The sequence below is a fragment of the Pelophylax lessonae genome (assembly GCF_965119305.1).
Source record: "Pelophylax lessonae genome assembly, chromosome: 4".
Taxonomy (NCBI): domain Eukaryota; kingdom Metazoa; phylum Chordata; class Amphibia; order Anura; family Ranidae; genus Pelophylax; species Pelophylax lessonae.
In genome coordinates, this window is record NC_138771.1 from 610176060 (window position 1) to 610196525 (window position 20466).

Genomic DNA, 20466 nt, shown 5'->3' on the forward strand with positions numbered 1-20466 from the left:
TTAAAATTACCATAAGTTAAACCCAGAGGGAGGAACATGATCATCATTGGTTGGAACATCTTATTCATTAACTGGTGATGTCATAGGGTGACACCTCTTGGTCAACCAGTATATTAAAATTAAATAAAGATTTCTCCATTTAAGACTATTATAATACAACAAAAATGTAACCATGCTTTCATCTACTAAATGTCCATTTAATCCACCAGGTATCTGAATAAAGAATTAATCTTGATAACACCATTCTAATATTTAATATATCTTATTTAAAATATATTGGATTTTACTTTTTAACCCAAGACTTCAATTACCGTAGTCAGCAAAATGGCAGTATTGCATTGCACTTAGGTTCAGTGTGACAGCATTATTTATCTTCAAATAAACTTCGAACCTTTATATTGACCCATAGCTTACAACCAGACTTTCTAAATTAAACACCTGGCACGGCCAGAAAAGTTTATGATGCTTTCTACGACTTACAATTTACAAATGTTTACTGAAGCCTCTCGACATACAGAGATGAGTCATCAAAATCAGTAAAGTTAATTTTTAACTAAATATGAAACAATTGTAATATATAACAATTTTCTACATATCTATGTACATTATTTATATATTTCATTGTTAATATTATGTTACATATAAGATATAACGTATCTGTAAATCCTATTTTTGAATGAATTTAAACACAGAATACCTGACTCATTATATGATCCCACACAAACAGGATTACCTTGGTATATTGTCAGCTAGTCTTTATCTTAAAGAAAGTCAACAGACTATTTATTACTTTAGCTTAGGTCAACACAACATGTCTGTTGAAACTTTAAAACATCTCCTGAAAAGACACATTTAGCCGAAAAGGAGGTTTGAACTTTTAGTGGCCTTTAACAAAATGGACGTCATTGCGAATTCTATACAGAACAGAATATGACATTTCATTTCTGTTTGTGAAATTAACTTCCCCAAATAACCCTGACAAGTGGCAGGGTGAAGCAGCGGCCTTGCCGCACACTAAAGCTAGTTGTCCTCAGAATTTGTGCATAGTTCATAGTTGGAGTATCCCACTCATCCCTTCTCCCATCCCAGTTCCAAATAAAACACAAAAAAAACTAATCCCCTACACTGTTCATTGTCTGAGCCAAGCATCTGGAGTGATACGTTTCTACAGACTGTTGCTACGGGTAACCCAAAGGAATCCAAGAAGTGTAATTCTCAGCAGCTCTCTAGGAGGCAGTTCTACACATATACCATGAGAAACAGAGAATAAACTATGGTGAATGTTTTCGAATAATAATTAGACATGTGCATGATAAAAAAAAATTGTTTAGTTTGTTGCGTTTAGATTTGTTAATCTTGTTATTTTGTTTCATTAAATTTGGTTGATCCATTAATTCATATTCAGTATTTGTATTCGAAATTCATATTTGCAATTTGATGCATGTATTTTTCAAATTTTCTTCAAATTTACAGATTTTTTTCTCAATTCGAAATGTTCAAATTAAAAAATGTCAAATCAGTTGAATCTAAAATTTTTAATGTTTTTTTTAAATTTGAATGCGGCAGCCGAGTAACCCAATCATCTGATTGTTATTTATACACATTGAGCTTGTTTGTATTATTAATACATTTATTCAAAATATGCGAAGTGTTCTAATTAATAAAAGTAGTATCTTGCTTTCAACATTTTACTATGTGCAATACTGTGCAGAAGTTTAAGCCAGCTGAGAAAAACTATTGTCAAGTACAAATGCTTTCAAATATTTATATTTTACTGGTTTCTTTTTATTAATTTTACACTTGCAAAGTGAACGAACAAAAAAAAAATCTTCATCAAATGATTACAATGACTCTATCACCTTTGGCTTAACAAAAACAGCATTATTTCAAAATAATACACACAGTCTTTGATTTAAACAATATGTTCACAGTTCGAATTCGAATGGAATTTGATGTAAAATTCAAGTCAAATTTAAATTTGAATTTCTAGAAATTCAGATGAATTTAGTTTCATTATTCTGAGAATTCGTAAAATTCATTTGTACTGTAATTTAGGGATTCGGATATATCCAAATCTCCAAATAAGGAAAATTTTGTTTGAATATTTTTTCAGAACAAAGTGAACCGCACATGTCTAATAATAATTTTATTAATAATTTTATTCATTGAACAAATTTATATTTAGTTTTAGTAGTCATGCATTTGTCAAAGTAAAATATTAGAAGTTTAGAGTATCACCTCACAGGTAAATCAGCGGTGTGGACAAATATCTATTCATTATTCATGTCAGATGCCCAAACAGGTTCTTCAAACAAAGGAAATGTAAATACAGAAGAACACCTAAGGCCTTTATAAACGATCAGAAAATCGTACTAAAAATACTGCTTTCCAAGCGATCGTATGATAATCTGATAGTTAGTACACAGCTTTCGAGAGCCGGTCACATCAATTCATGTGATATTATTCAATGGGATAAGCACGCATTTTTCTTGTATGATATCAGATCGTACGATTTTCATTTATTCAGTACAGTTGTTGTTTGAAAATACAATACAAATACACTACATTACATCACTTCCGAATTTTTAGTCTGTCATGTGAGAATTTTCGTTATTTTAGTAAACTCTTTACTTTTGATATGAGACTAGCATGCAAAAAAAAAAAAGAACAATCATTAATCCGATGATCTCACTGTGTGTAACAGGCATTAACCACTTTAGCACTAGCCACTGTGCTGCTACTGCGGCACAGTGGCTCATTATCGTCTAGCGACATAGACCTACGTCGCTAGACTCCTCCCCCTGTAGGCGGCGCTCGCTCCCGCTGTTTTCATTCACAGCGGGAGTCGGGCCAGGGGAGGAGCGGTGGCGATCGCCGCTGCTCTGCCCCGATCGTCGGGGAATCCAGTTTGGAGATCCGCCCGCCTGTGTAAACAGAGCGGGCGGATCTCCTAAGTGACAGGGAGTGACAGATCGGAGTGTTCAGCATAGCTGAACATCCGATCTGTCCCTGGCTCACTCAGTCACCTCCCCCCCACATGTTAGTAAGCACCAGGCATACATTAACCCCTCCCTCTCCAATAAAATTAACCCCTTCCCTGCCAGTGTAATTTTTACAGTAACAGTGCATATATATAGTACTGATTACTGCAGTAATGTCACTGGTACCCCCAAAAGTGTCAAAAATGTCAGTCAAGGGTCCGATCTGTCCACCGCAATGTCACAGTCCCGCAAAAAAAATCGCAGATCGCCGCCATTACTCGTTAAAAAAAAAAACACCAAAAATGACAGAAATCTTTCCCTTAAATAGTAAACGCAATAACTTTTGCGCAAACCAATCAAAATACGCTTATTGCGATTTTTTTACCAAACATAGGTAGCAGAAAACAAATTGGCCAAAAATTTAAAAAAAAATTGGTTTTTACATCTTTTTTGGGGGGAATTTCATATAAAAAAATGTGAAAAATATTGTTATTTTTTCAAAATAAACGCTCTTTTTTTGTTTATAGCACAAAAAGTAAAAATCGCACAGGTGATCAAACACCACCAAAAGAAAGCTCTGTTTGTGGGAAAAAAAGGACGTAAATTTCGTTTGGGTACGGCGTCGCACGACCGCGCAATTGTCAGTTAAAGTCGCACAGCGCCGAATCGCAAAAAGTGGCCCAGACGTAAGACAGCAAAATGCTCTAGTGGTAAAGTTGTTAAAGGATGTCATTCAACATTGTTTACAGACTCTGTGCTGGGGTTTTGCTTGTTTTGGTTTGTTTTCATTCCATTTTATGATGTACATCTCAGACCATTATCAGATTTGGAATTAGTATGACCAGTTACATTTCAGTTGGTTTTTATTCAGATGTAAATTTGGGGAAAAAAATGAATTGATTGTCAAATAACACACAACATAATATTGGATGACAAAATATTTGATTTCATCCAGCACAATTTGTATCTATAATTTTGTGGTGTTCCAGGATTTGCTGACTAGCTGACCATCCTTGCATCTGGAAGCCTTGCTTACACAATATATAAACCTGTAACATATGTGTCCTTTGTGAGTATATTTTTATTCTAGGATTGTGGTTTTAAGGTACTGGTGCACCTGAAAGATAATTATAATTACATCCTTTTAAAACATCGTAGATATACAAATCATTTACATTTGGTGGGCTGTTACCATCTGTATGACTGTGCCTTTGTAGGATGATTATGTTTCTATGTTTCTTATTGTGTTTTAGGGATAGTTTACACTAGTGTTGCCCTTCAAGAGAAATTCACATTCATATTGCTCCTCAGAGGGCACTTTACAGGTGGTAAGGAGGCATTATATCGCCTGCTTTTACCCCTTAAAACTCACACCAATGCACCGCAACTGTGTGCATTGCACCTAGTAGCAGAGCGTCACCATTCAGTTAAATTCAGTAACAATGGGGTACATTTTGATGCCTTTCTAGCTTAAGGGGGAACAGTTGATCAGGGTAAAAGTGTAGCTCTGCCACTCGTTTTTATCACTCCCTAACCATAAGTGTAAAGTTTACATATCAGTTTTTTTTTAAGATATATATTTATCAATAGTTTTGTCCAATGTTCACCCAATAATGTTTGGTGAATGTTCTATTTGAGCAATGAGGAATTCCTTTTCTACGGGCAACTTCAAATTTAGTTCTTACTGTTTTTTTCCATTTCTGGTGACACTGGAGTTAAAGACAAATAGAGAGGGTGGATTTTACTAACCAATACCCAGACAACAATAAAAATCTAAAAAAAAAAAAGTTTTTCCTTCTGTTAGATTTCAAGTAAATGTTACTTTTCCTTTCTAAATCATATATATATGTATATATATATATATATATAATCCATTTCCTTGGAGGCATTGCAAATTAATTTAAGGTAAACAGTGCTATGCAGTTGGAGCTCTCTTCAAGATCTGAATGCAAAATAAGAGTCTAAGTGGCAAAAACTACAATAGTCATGGCTTTCTTCATTTTAGATCATAAAATCAAGTGAAAGCAGTAGAAAGGTGCCAGTGATGAATCTCTCTATTTTCAGGTCATGTTATAAAGCATCAAGTCTTGACATTACAGTGTTACATCATTGCTGTCTGGGGTGACATCATAAGTCTGGCAAATGGCCAATAAAGCAAAAGTGGGTAATATATTTGTCAGGGACACTGGATTTGTTGCATATACAGTATATAATTGCTGTCCCAGCATGTGCTGTCCAATGCTCTGGAATATGGGTGGGCCCTCGCTGTCCTCCCACACAATGCAGGACAAGCATGACATCAGAAAGCAGTGAACAGCTAGGCTGGCTGAAGTGGCATCAGGGGACCAGTTGCACAGAGAGGAGAAATCCTAATGAAGTTGGGAATGATGTAAGTAGTTCATCTTATAATTTAACCCATGCAGTGCAGGGGGGAACCCCACAGCATATGTACCAGTGTTAATTTTGGCAGCAAATTTCAATTTAGTTTTAGTCTTAGTCTTAGGACTAAAATGGCATTTTAGTTTTAGTCCCATTTTAGTCTTCTGAAAGTGTTTTAGTTTTAGTCATATTTAGTCGACTAAAACTCCAGTACATTTTAGTCGACTAAAACTCCAGTACATTTTAGTCGACTAAAACGTCCTACATTTTAGTCGACTATAACTCATTTTAGTCATCTATAATCGAATGGGTGTAGTTCAATTGTAATTTGTAATGCATTATTTAAGCATTTCTCTACAATTTCCAAACTCATTATATACTACTGCTGGTTCTGGAGTGAAAAATCTAATATGTTATTATTTATGGTATTAAGCTTTGAGCATGCACCAGTGTTAATTTTGGCAGCAAATTTCGATTTAGTTTTAGTTATAGTCTTTTGACTAAAATGCCATTTTAGTTTTAGTCGTATTTTAGTCTTAAGACTAAAATGCCATTTTAGTTTTAGTTGTATTTTAGTCATCTGAATTGTTTTAGTTTTAGTCGTATTTTAGTCGACTAAAATTGTGTTAATTTAGTCGACGAAAACGTTTTAGTCGGTTTTAGTCGACGAAATTAACACTGATATGTACATGTTAAAAAGGCCTGGAGTGGAAAGTTAAGAAAAAAGCAAAAGAAAAACAAAGAATGAAAGTACCAAGCGTAGTATAACATGAACCTGTAGAATCACAAATGTCTGCAAGTATCTGTATACCTTTTACAGCTTCTGCTACCATTGATATTACAATCACAATATAATAAATAGTAATGATAAGTGCAAGCAATAGATTTTTACATTTACATTCCTTTCAATTGTCTTTCCTTCCAACCTTCAAATGGTAATGGCTTTTTTGGAGCGGACTCTGTGAAATGAAAAAATGCCAATTTTCTAGACTAACTGGCAACGTTTTGTCAAAAACAACATAGGGAGTGTAGACTGCCCTGAGGGACATGTACCAGTGCAAAATAAAAGTTTAAATTCCATTTGGCCGGGGGTAGCAATATTTTTAACCCTCCTCTTGTGTTAGGGTCAGAACTGACCCGTTTTCAGGTTTTGAATGTCTATAAGTATCACATAAATTTGTTTATTGCATCAAGATTTTTTTACTTTGTCAGGAACCTCTATTTAAACAATGTAATAGAAAAATAATCCTTTTCACTAAATTATAAAATACTGTGGTGAAAATTAAGACGTTCATGGTGTTAGGGTCAATTCTGACCCAGTTATAATATAGGATTTTAGGACACTAATAAGTGCCAAAACTGAAATCATAAACACTCTCTCTGCTTAGTAACAGTGACAGCCAATCCCCTCTCAACCCTGTGAGCTGTAGTTAGGGAGGGGCCTATCTCTTTTCCTGCTTGTCTGCTTCTCTAAATAAAGTGAAGAAACATAGGACAAATACATTTCAGAGTTGCTGACTTTATTTTACCATTTTTTAAATTTGAAAATGAGAGGTATGCTATCAAAAGAAAGGTCTAGGGGTCACACCAAAAATATTAAAACCAATCTTTTCAAGGATAAAGAAGCCTAACAAGGTAACCAAGAGGTAAGAAACAAATTTGATGATAAATAATTATTCAGAGGGTATTTTATGGCTGATTTAAAACACGGGTCAAAACTGACCCTAAACATCATGGATAGTAACGGAATTCTAACATAAGAGGAGGGTTAAACAACGACAAGGGGAAAATGGCTTTAAATTGCTTGCAAATTACATTTGCCTTCTGGCTTCTATTTTCTATTTAAAAAAAATAAGCAACCAGACCCCTCAAAATATTCCCCAGGGAAGTTCTTTGAAACAACTGAAAAGAAAACTTCACATTTATTGATAAAAATGTGACATACATGTCCAACATTTAGAGATAACATTTAAATTTCGAAATCCCTTTGACAAAATTTAAGCTAAATGGTTGACTCCTTAAACTAGTGGCCACTGTTTGCAGATATAAAGCTGAACGCTCTTCTGGCATTCTTGCTACAACAGAAAGCAATTATTGTTCAGAAAGTTCTACACCATGCGGTTGCAGAGGTTCCCACAACTGTGTTGAACTTGTAGGATGCTTTACATGTATCATTTAGTTCATCTCAAACCAGCTTGACGGTGATGGACATATTATGTTTTGAAACTTACTGTTTCCTTTTCTTCTAAGGTAGTTGTGACATAGACTGAATGTAGATTTTGGTCATTATCCTGCTGTAGGATGAACCCCTGACCAAATAGGCATATACCACAGGGCATTGCATAAGGACTGCACAAAGCTGTTGTAGGTCTTTTGGTTCAGGGTGCAAGTTAACACCTCTGGATTCAGCAAAAAAAACCCAGGCCATCACGCTTTCTCCTCACTGTTTATCATTCTCATTCTAAAAAAACATCCTTTCTCCTACTTGTTGGTATACATTACACTTGTTTGAACCATTCTTTTTCCTACTTGATGGCATACATAAACCCTTAAATAGAATTTACTCTTAGCTTAGTGAAACGGGTAAAGCACTGCTGTCTTCCTTCCATCACGTGTAATCAAAAAATACTTCTTTTCCTAGCATTGAAGTATTCTTTGCCAAGTGAATTTTGATTACATTCAGCAAGCTAAGGGAAAATTCCCTTGCAAAGTGAACATTCTACTTGTCTTTAGTAAATCAGTCCCTGTGTGTCTACAAAGTTATTTCTCAGTCATAACTAGTCCATGGGAAATGGTTATTGGCCTCTTTTTCCCATTCTGTAGTTTTAGGCTATGTTTTTGGCAACTTACCAATAAACATGAAACTGTTGTCCTGTAAGGTAGCTGCTACATAAGCTGGTGACTCTCAAAAACTCATCTTCTGATTCTGTTGTTGATGTAGATTGACCAGATCTGCTCTTGTCTGAGGTTTCCTCCATTTGATAATGATGATGTATGACACTGTACTTACTGACACAATGGCTTTAATTTTTTAACTTTTTGATAACCTAAACTTCGTTTTTTCCATCTGGCAGTCTTTTTCTTACCTTTTTGCATTTTCAGGTTATTCATAGAATAGAACTGCATGAACTTCAATAAAAAACTGAAAAATAGTGGTGATTTGGAACCTTTTTTTCCTGGTAGTATAGTTATAAGAATTTCAGACATAATGCATTTTACAAATGTTTCAACCAGATAGCAAATCTTAAAAAAGTCAAATAAAAGATCAAATTTAGAAAGGTTAAGGAGTCTATTTCTCAAGGATTTACTGGGAAAATAAGCCAATTATTCATTTATTGACTTTCACCCAAATAAATTTCCGTGGCATTTACATTGCATTGCACGTTTACCTTATTTACAATAGGATGAAAGTGTACCACACAAATGCAACATATGGTGGAAAGCTATTGAACTATCATACATACAGTGGATAGGAAGGTTAACTGTCACTTAAAAAATCTCAGCATGCCAGTCACGTGGGCTGTATGCCTCTTATTAATAAAGTGGTGAGAGTGTGCAGCCCCCCTTCTACAATGAAACCAGCCCATAGACTCCCATCATCAGGGAGGTGCTTTAAGATGGACTCCCCAACAACAGGCTTCAAAACACCAGTGACTGATATTGGCAGACAGCTGGCTCTTTGATATCCACAGCCCCCCAAATTGGGGTTAAGGCAACACCTACCTACCTGCTCCCATACCTTGTAAACTGGTTTTACAGGTCTTTAAATGATTAACCACTTTAGCCCCAAGCCTATTTTTGACAAATACTGATTTACATGTTAAAATCAGTATTTTTTGCTAGAAAACTACTTAAAACCCCCAAACATTATATATATTTTTTGGGTAAAGACTCTGGAGAATAAAATGGCGGTCATTGCAATATTTTTTGTCACGCGGTATTTGCGCAGTGGTCTTTCAAACGCCATTTTTTGGAAAAATTACGAAAAATCACATTTCACTGCATTTAAAAAAAAAACTAAACAGTAAAGTTAATAGAGTAAATAGATACCCAACATGCTACGGTTTAAAATTGCGCACACCCGTGGAATGGCGACAAACTACGGTCAATAAAAATCTCCATAGGCGACGCTTTAAAATTTTTTAACGGTTACCAGTTTAGAGTTAGAGTGTAGCTCTTTTTTTAATATTATTGCTCACGCTCTGGCAATCACGCCGATACCTCACATGTGTGGTTTGAACAGCGATTTAATTTGCGGCGCGACTTCCATATACGTTTTCTTTCGTGCGCGAGCTAACGGCGACGGGGGCGGCTACATTTTTTTTTTCCTATTTATTTATTTTTTTTTCATTTTAACACAGGTTTTTTTTTTTTTTTTAATCTGATCACTTTTATTGCTGTCGCAAGCAATGTAAACATCCCTTGTGACAGCAATATGCAGTGACAGGTACTCTTTATGGAGGAATCGAGGGTCTAAAAGACCCTAGACCCCTCCACTACACTTCCATGTATTCAAAACGCCGAAAACTGCATTTTTGAATACATTCACTTTTTGAAACTGCCGCCTTTAGCAGCCGAGTAACCTGGACGTGACGTCATGGACGCCGCCTCCGGGTTACATCATTGGAGACCCGATCAAATCCACTTCCGGCTTTGATCGGGACTCCATCCAGCCAGCGGACGTGCCAGCTGGTTGCTCGGGACCCCTGGTGGGATGGAAGACCCGGGCAGAGCCGCGGAAGGCGGAGGGGGGGGACGTCCCCTCTAGCTAGGGGCATCATCCTGGTATAACCACGCAAAGTCAGCGGACGTAGGTCTACGTCGCTGGTCGTAAAGTGGTTAACAGTGCTGACAGGTAAGCAAAGTAAAATAAAAACCTGCTCTGTTGTGAAAATTTTAGTCCAAATATGGGTAATGATGTCCTGGACAGAGTTTCATGGGAATAAATTATGATGCCAAATGTGGATATTGCTCATGAGTATGAAACATTTTGGATAAACATAGGTTTATCTTCAAGAACAAAACATGTAAAACAAATAGAAAAAATTAAACCATAAAAAGGGACTGACACGAAGAACTGTTTACCCTTCTTTGCCATAATTTTTTCTATGTTTTCTAATAAATCTTGCCCATTGTTAGCCTTCAGAAAAAATGGTTGACCAAAAAATGTTACAATTTCCTGAAATTTTAAATGTACAAAAATGCCCCTGAAAAAATATAAATCCGCAAACACAATTTAAGTGGATTTGTGGGATAAAATCTTTTCAATGATTGAAAAGCAAATTTTAACAGTAAATTAGTAAATAACTAATAGGAATGAAAGTACTGCATAGCCATATATATATATGGTAAGGTGGGAATGCAATTTGGATGAAAAACTGGATCTTAATGAATGGTATAAACTGCCCCTTTAGACATCTAAATCATATATAAATACCTCAATTATTGAAGCAAATTACAAAGTGTTAATACAATGGCATATATTCCTACAAGATTAGCTTTGTATGTTCCTAAAACCTCTTCAAATTGTTTCAGAGGATAAGGGAAGGAGGGAACAACATAACCCATATGATGAATGTATCTAAAAGTCAAAAGATTTTGGATTCCTATATATTACTTTGTATGTTCCTTGACCCAGATAAATCTGTCCCCTCTTCATGCATTACTGAACCAGCCAAATAAGGGAGTACCAGGACATACTAGAAAGTTGGTTTCATTTACAATTATAGAGGCAAAAGTAGTATTCGCCAATATATAATGCTAAAATGTCAAATATCTAAATGTTAATGGTAAATTAAAAACTATTGGCCATGCTGAATGATAAATGGAAACTTTTTAGAAAAACATGGGACCCATGGATAAAATACATTTCCTGGCTCTGCGTCATGCCATCATACCACGGGTCAACTCCGCCCCTCTGACCCCCATAGGACATCCCTGAAATAGCATAAAAGGCAGGCAGTTGCCTGTGTTGAAGCTTGGGGTATTTTTGTCTAAAGCTGCCGCCAGCCTCAAAGCACTGAAGATTTTTTTGGGAAGGAATGCGTTTTTGTTTTTCTTTATCTTTTTTTGGAAAAAAAAAAGAGAGCAATGTATGTGGCCAGGACGGAATAAATTTTCGTCAGTTGGTCACTCTGAATGGACCTGATCGAGTGTGGAGCCACAGTGTTGTGGGGATGAATGTGAACTAAGCACCCTGCAACCTTGATTTAATTCCCCAGGAGATCACATACTGAAATATTGACATGGCTGTGAATGCTGTCACTTGGCAAATGCTTCACATCATCTTATCACTAATTTGGAGGATATGTCAGCAATACCTTAAGGAGGTAGTCCAAGGATCTGCTTAGCACAATGAGGTGCTGGGAGGATACGTTGCCAGGAAGGAGAATGTGTCTATGCCTTAATAGGGTAGTCAGAGGTTCTCCTGTCCACTATTTGTAGCCACAAAGTTACTGTGAACACCGGATGTAGTTACCATTCCCAAGTGTTGGCATACAGCTTGCGCTGCTTTACAATACTGTTGCTACCTGCTGCAGAGACAACAACAAGGTTACTTCTGTTTGTAGGCGACAGACAACAGCGTAAACTGGCACTTTGTGCAGCCTGGGGCTATCCTATTAGTCCTTATTGCTTAGAACAGATAAGGTTCTCCATGAGTGGAGGAGAAATGGCTCTGGTTGGGAAGCTTGTGTAAAGTTTTCTCAGTTTCAGGTAAAGGCTTGTTTGCCTGGCTCTTGGGGATGGCCCAGGACTACAGCATCAGAGTTGCCTTAGTCAGGATAGCCTATGGCCTCACCATACCACCCTGTATGTGCTTGATCTCAGAAGCTAAGCAGGTTTAGACCTGGTTAGTGGATGAATGGGGGACCCCCTGGGAATACTGAGTTCTGTACAGCAACACATATACCTCTTAACCAGAAGAGGGCAGTAATACTGATAATGGTGCACTTAGCTTCTCTAGGGTTCTGAGTCAAGCTGCCCCAGTGCTGTGGGGGACAGTTCACCACTCTAAGTCCATGGGGGCCCTTGCATGTTCTGCTTTCTGAGGCTTTGCAAAGTCTAACAGCCATAGGCATGCTTCCTCAAAGCAGAGGCAACAGGGGGTTTGTGGTTTCAGAAGCCTTGGCACCCCGGATGCTTTGGGGCTGCATTTCCCATGATGCTCATGCACTCTGAAGTGTAGCTGGGCATTGTGGGAGGTGTGGTTCTGGGGTGCTGAGGTTCGCTATCACTTCTCTAGAGCTATGGTCAGATGCAGGTTTTAAAAAGAAAGCAGTGTACAATGTTTGCATTACCTCCCATACCCTGGAAGACCTTCTTTTTAAATGTTTGAGGATCAATGATCGCTAATGTTCTCATCCCTGCAGCAGTTTCCTGCTTCCTTACCATAGCTCCCATGCTCCACCAATCTGTCAACAGTTTTAAGAAATTATTTTTGGCCCAGGGCATTCTTTTGAAGCGGATGCAGAGGTGGAGCATGAATATTCATTCCCTCTCTTGGGTCACAAATGTCAGATGGCCTTTGGATTAATCTTAGTGCTAAGCACATGCAGGTATTATGAAGGGTCCTGTCTTTATGACAGAATCCTGGAAAACCATTATTCTGGTGGTAAGGAAGGGAGGCTGGTGCCCTTTTCTGGACTTAGCAAACACTAGTCTACATATTCCTATAGTCTGGGTTCGTCAGCACTCAAGCAGACAATGACTTGACCTAGGTCATGGTATGTTTTTTGGTTGGCATTCTCCCCAGAACCCTCTTGAGGGTACTATCAATCTTTATGGCATTTATTTCCTCAAGTGAATTTTGCAGATAGCGAAGTAGGGGTGCTGCTGCTAAGTAACGTTTTTGCCTGCAGGACACTCTAGATCTTGGAGTATCTTGTCAATTTTTAGTAGATTCAAATCCAGTCTACTTAAGTCCTGGATCGCTGTTCATTGCAAGCAAAGGTCATGTCCATCCTTCTGGCTCCGGGTACGTTTTTGGTCACGGACCCAGCCCCAGAACCCTTCTGGAGGTACTATCTATCCTTAGGGCATTCGTTTCCTCAGTGATATCCTGCTTAGAGCGATGTAGGAGCACTGCTGCTAGTTAATGCCTTAGCCTGCAGGACTCTCGAGAGCTTTCATCTTGTCAAGTTTTAGTAGAATTGAATTCAGTTTACTTACTCCTAGATAGCTGTTCAGTGCTAGTTAAGGTCATGCTCATCTTTCTGGGGCCTGGGATCCTGAGCATTATGTGGACTATATCCTGGTGTTGGCTCACTCCAGGGATCTTCTCATAGACCACCGGGATTAAGTCTTGCAGACCCAATCAGAATTTGGGTGCATGGTGAATGTGCAGAAGAGCCAACTTGTTCCGTCCAATGCCTAACCTCCCTGGGCAGGGGAATTTCAGTACAGTCCAATACAAGATTTTCTTGTGAAGAGAGAAGATTGATCGCGTCTGTGCGGGGACCAAGGGGATTAGGTCCTCAAAGGAAATCACGGTTCGTCGATGCATGAGTTTGCCTTGGGCATGGTGGCACAGGAGAAGGTTTCAGTTCTGCCTTCTAAGCCAGTGGTGCAGCGGTTCTCTCAGCCAGAGGTTCCAGGTTCCTTGCTTAGTTTCCAACAACCTTCTGTGGTGGACCAGGAGGAGCAACCTCTCCCTGGGCGGGCCCGTCAGCCCTGGAGACTGGATCACGATTACTGCGGATGCCAGTCTCCAAAGTTGGGGGGCACATTGCCTACAACTGAAAGTGCAGGGAGTGTGGACCAGAGTTTGCCATGTTCCTCGAATCTCCTAGAACGAACAGCGGCCAGGGAGGCGATGAAGACGTTTCAGCTCGTAATCCAAGGCAGGAGAGTCAGACTTCTCATGGACAATACAACGGCAGTATCGTACATTGTGAAACAAGGGGGGACAGGAAGTCTGCAACTTCTCCAGGTAACTGCGGAGATCTTCTCCTTGGCCGAAGCCCACTTGTTGGATTGTTCAGCATCGTGTGTCCCGGACCCTCAGAATACCCTAGAAGACCAGTTGAGCAGGAAACTTCGCCAACTACACAGGATGGATGCAAAATCCAAAATATTTGTCGAGCAATGGGGGTTCCCGAGATAGACTTAATGGCGACACATTTCAACTGTCATGTTTTTTTCCCCACTTCTTCGGCCCGTAAGCTCTGGCCCAGGATCCTCTCTATCAGAAGTGGGGCTTCAAGCAGGTCTACCTATTTCTACCAATTACTCTGATCCTCAAATCATTGGTGAAGATCATGGAGGAGGGAGTACCCGCTATTGTGATAGCTCTGTTCGGGCCGAGGAGGCCATGATTTCCCCTTCTTTGTCGTCTGGCGGTGTGTCCTCCAATAAGGCTCCCTCAGGTCGGGGACCTTCTCATCTGCAACAACCACACTCACCCCAACTCGGCCTGTCTGGCCTTGACTGCATGGAATTTGAGACGAGCAAGCTCCAGAATCTAGATCTCTCTGACTCGGTAATGTCCACCATTCTGTAATCCAGGAAAGAATCTACTAAAGGCCACTTATAGAGTGTGGCAGAGGTTCAAGGATTTCTCAGTCGAACAGGGATTTTCTTTCCGTTTCCCCTCAGTGGCAAATATATTGGATTTTCTGCAGTAAGGCCTCAACTCGGGACTAAGCTTCAACATGCTTAAAGTACAAATTTCAGCACTTTTGGCCCTTACCAATACCTCATGGTCTCTAGTAGTTGGATTCCTCCTTGCGGCAATCGAGATATACCCGCCTATTCGTCCTTTTCTTTCCAAAGTGGGATTTACTGTTAGTATTAACGGGGTTGCTAAAAAGCCCCTTTTTTCCCCAGATTCGGACAGTCCTTTATGGTACCTGACATTAAAGACGGTTTTCTTTAGTTTTGGTCTCAGCCAGATGAGGCTCAGACACTGCGGCCTTCTCCTACAAAGAGCCGTTCTGCACCTTCCTTCAGGACAGCGTAGTGTTACAACCTTCTCCGAAGTCCTTTCCTAAAGTCTCGTCGGAATTTCATTTTAATTGGGAATCGGTTCTCCCGGCCTTTTCACCTTCTCGATCAGACTTGGAGGAGCCTAGATGGTATGATCTGGATATGAAGTCTCTCCCACAGACATAGCTGCCCAGAATGGTCTCGTTCCGGAAAACAGATGTTCTTTTTTTGTATTCCCAAAGGAATGGTTATCCAGGATGGTTATGCCAGGCCCTCCAAGAGTCCTCTCGACAGGGATAGTTAAAGCAATCCAAACAGCTTACTCCCTGGAAGGCCTCCCCCCTCCTCAGGAGATCCGAACACATTCCACAAGAGCGGTGCCATCCTCCTGGGCAGCTTGGTCAAAAGTATCGGCAGACATGGTCTGTAAGGCAGCAGGTTGGGGATCTCCTAATACCTGCATAAAACACTATAAGCTGGATGTGATGTCATCCCAGTATGCTCAGATAGGAGCTTCAGTAGTGTCTTCTGCTTTATCAAGATAGTAAAATTTGTTTCTTGCAGCAGTACCTGGTGTTTGTAATTTATTCTTCCCACCCTGTGTTTTGGCTAGTTAAGTCCCGTGGTATGATGGCATGACGCAGAGCCAGGAAAATGGAAAATTGTTACCAATACTTACCGTAATTTTCCTTTCCTGGCTTTGCGTCATGCCAGCACAAACCCTCCCTGGTCCGTCACGAGCTCATACAGAACACCTCCACCAGGTACTGCCTGCCTTTTATGCTATTTCAGGGATGTCCTATGGGGGTCAGAGGGGCGGAGTTGACCCGTGGTATGATGGCATGACGCAGAGCCAGGAAAGGAAAATTACGGTAAGTATTGGTAACAATTTTCCATTTTCTGGAGAAACGTAAAGAGCTTTGAGGACAGAGGACGATTTGTAAACAATTTATTTATTTTTCTCTCTTTCTACTTTTCCCCATTTTTCTCTACTATTTCACTGTTTCATCTTTACCCACATACTATTTTAGTACATTTGTATGTTGGACAAAATAATATTTTAAAACATTACTGCGCTTTTATGGGTTATCTTTCAAAGGACCTATTACTGTTTTATTACTGAAGCCCTCAAATTTGCTTCTTCCTATGTGAGACACTAAAACCCTATGGTACTCGGGGATGGGTTTCCATCCCCATGAGGAGAGATTAAATTATAGACATTCAGGTGATAGGATGTGGGGAATTGGTATTACATATGCGTCCTACCCAGAAAATATTGTTGTAGAATATAGGAACACTCTGAATAACTTTGCACTTGGACATTGAGAAAGTATGGTTGTACCTACTCTTGTATGTTATACATTGACACTAGGGCTCCATGCACACTGGGCTTAAAAAATGCTAGTTCCCTTGGCAAAAAAAATGCTCATATAGAACATTTTATGTGCAAAGTTAAGACGAATTTAGGAGAGTTTTGCATTTTTTCTACCAAAAAGCTCCAATTGAAAACGCAAACCAGAAGGTTTTTTTTTTCTTGCCTCTAAAACGTTAAACATTGCGCTCAAAATATGCCTCCAGTCATCCTAATGTGAAGGGACACATAGGGTAACATTGAGCTGCTTCTACAGGCAAAACGCAAAACTCGAGCAGCAGCAGTGATTTTTAAGTCAGTGTGCAAGGAGCCTAACAATAGAAGCATTGGAATAGAAATCACATGTAGTTGGCTTTTTCTGAACTGGGACTACTGTGTTCAGATCATCTCAAAAGCTCTGCAAGCTCTGTTGCTTTTTCTGAATACTAAATCTGCTGTATAAGGGATATGGATATTGAATTTGGAATGTTGAAGATATTTAAACATAAATTAGGGAAACAAATTGTGCTGGATGATATCATATATTGTGAAATTCATGCTATGTTATTTGTTTGAACATCCAGCAAAGGTTCTTTTTTCCGAAGGTCAATCAGGATAAAAACCAACCTAAAGGTATCTGGTCATACTAACCCAAAATTTATATTGGTCAGGGAATGTACATAAAAGTCATTATAACAAAGAAAACAAAGCAAAAAGAACAACACCCCAGCACAAACCCTATAAACAATGTGAAATAAATCCTTTAGGTGTCCCTTCTATATTTGCATTGCCTTTGTTAAAAAAAAAAAACCTCTTTGGGAATCTGGCATGAATAATACAAATTTGTACTATTAGGAATTTGGAGGTTCTTTGTCCACACCACTGACTTAAACTACTTTTGTGATAATTCAGTTTGACAAATACAGGATCACTAAATTTATTTATGGATTGTTTCATGGAATACAATTATTAAAATACAATTCAATATAGTTCATAATCTTTTGCTGTATAGGTAGGTAGGACAAATCTAAAAATATCTTTCACTTTTTAAATACAAGGATACTTCTTTGGATGTTTTAGCTTTCTGATTTGAACATAAATTGTTGAATCTCTAATGTTTCACTATAAGAATAATGGTCTGTCTTTGGTGTCCAGTATGTCATTAACTGAGGTGCCTTCACCCTTGTAAACCCTCATTAATGTACTGTACATATCAAAATAATATATGAATGATTGTATTTTAAGTTCTGCAAAACAGAATAGTCTCCATTAAAAATCTTCTGTGGGGAAATTCTTTATTTATTAAGGTCCAGCTGTTGTAAAATTTACCCTTACGGTGAGGTCGGTGTGGTCCACCAGCCCAAATATTAATGCATGGGATAAATGCTTATTTAGCCTGGTGTAGAGATTTATGGAAAAAAAACAGAATGAAATAACCAAGTATACTATAACATAAAACTGTAAAGTCACAAATGACAAATCACTACAAGTATCTGCATACCCTCTACAACGTCCTCTGTCATTGATATTACAATCACAGTATCATCTCTTATAAATGCTAATGACAAGTGAAATCCATGGATTTTACATTTACATTCCCTCCTATTGTCTTCCTTGCAAACCACCAAATGTTAATAGATTTGTCACCTGACTGGAAATAGGCCTTTAAACAACTGGAAACACACTATTTCTTCTTCTAAATAAATCATTTTAGCCAATCCAAAGTAGTCTCATGTTAGTGAATGGGGAGTGGAATGAATATAAGGTGAGACAGAACTCAGACAAGTAGAAGTATTACAAGCAGAGGAAGAGAACAAGGAGCATCTGAAGGATCCCAATATTACATCATACCAAGTAAGATATACTACTTTCCATGTACATGTTTTTTTGGTTCTCATTTTATCAGGTTGAATAGCCCTTTTCATTTGTAATTGTGTGTTTTATTATTCTATTATCATGTTGTATTGCATTATTATATTAAATACTATACTTTTTTGCCCTAGTCATCAAGTCTCACCTTTCATATTCAAATGAAAGTGATATTACTAAAAATATATATATATATATTTTATAAGATACTGAAAATTATAGTGCTTTTTACAATTTGCTTAATAGTTTATTGCAAGCACTTATTTTTCAGTGTATATTGTATACATATGGAACTTACATTTTTATTTTTTTATCCCTATCAATTTCCTATTGCTGTCTGTGTCCCACCTAGAGAGCTTCACCCTCTCTACTTTTCCTAGTGACTTTTGTCAAAGTAATAGAAAATGATGGGAAATGCAAAAATATATGGTTAATATTGGTACAAGAGGTGAGGGGAAATTATCCGATGGAGACAGCTGACAGCGACAGTGAAAGTTTTCATTTTAAAAGCATTCCTTAGATTTACTAATCTTTAGTGGGGTAAAATCTGTGTTTGTTTTCTTATTCAATGAGGAGAAAAGGCTTAGGAGCAGGATGGAAATTACTTCTCTGAAAAATAAATTTCTAAAGCTGGCCATACACAGATAGCTAGCAATTATGCTGGAAGTTTGAAAATTACTTGCTAAGCTATTGCTAGGCTTGCCGGGCTTTACAAGCTTGTTGAACAATTGCAGCAAGTCCACATTGCATGGCTCCAGATCAACTTTCTTTGCTTTCTTTAGTTCTGTTATGTTGTGCAATGGTCATCCCACCACAGTTTTCACTGTTGCTGAATTTTCATGCCGTAGACTCATTACTGCAACTTTGCTCTTGCTAAAGACTTGCTACACAAATGTGCTACAAATTGGAAAAGTGTCAACTAAAACTTGTGCTTCAAGTGCTCTGCAAGTGTACAACTTGCCAATGTGTTGTGACAAAGGGACTCACTACTTTCAGAATACACTGATTAGCATCTGCAGCGGGTTGGCTGCAGCTGCTGATCAACAAAATGTTTCTAGCTTGCCCTTTTGACAGACAATTGGCTTGTTTTAAACCAGTTTCAATCCATCTAAGGCCAGCTGATCCATGTATGTGGTCCCAAACCATCTGAAATTATCCTACTTGTCAACGATTGATATGGTTACTCAAAAATATTGTACCTCTCTTTTTGGTCTCTTTAGACAATGATGACTTAAGCTGGCCATAGGTGGTTTGAATATTGGCTAGTTCAGCAGGGACCAGCCAGGATTCAAACCATCTAAGGGCAGGCTTATTGTACCCAATTTGATTGTTGCATGACTTGGCTACAACCAGCCTGTCGGATTTTTCATGCAAATATTTTCCACGCTATAGCCACTAGCAATAATCACTGTGTTCTCCTGGCAGGGACGATGACCCCCCCCCCCCAATGGGAGAATACAATAGCTCCACAGGAGGGATTCCCCATTCAACACTGATTGTATTGATGGGGCATTCAAGCTATTTTTATCCTGCAATCCGCCTACTTGAGGCAAAGACAATTGCATCATCTATGGCTGGCTTTAGTCAGGGCTTCACAGCTGCGGACTGGGAATAATAAGTCACCAGTGCCTTCCAAGGAGATCTCATTTGAGAGAGAAGTTCATGAGCTAGGGCAGCAAACTGTGACCCATGATATTCAGCTTAAAGTGTGAACTAACCCAGCCTTTTTTAGAAGAAAGCGGACTGCAAAGTTTTCACATGAAACTAAAAAGGTGTAATTTCAGAAATATAGTCAAACACTGTGAATACATGTTTGCAAATATTACAAAATTTCTACTCTACAAGTATTCTATACATTTATATGAACATAGAAACAGAGAAAAGTGACAGCAGAAAAAATATCAAGTGGTACATCAAGTCTGCCCATTTGTTTTTGTTAACTTTCTTTGAGTATAAATCTAT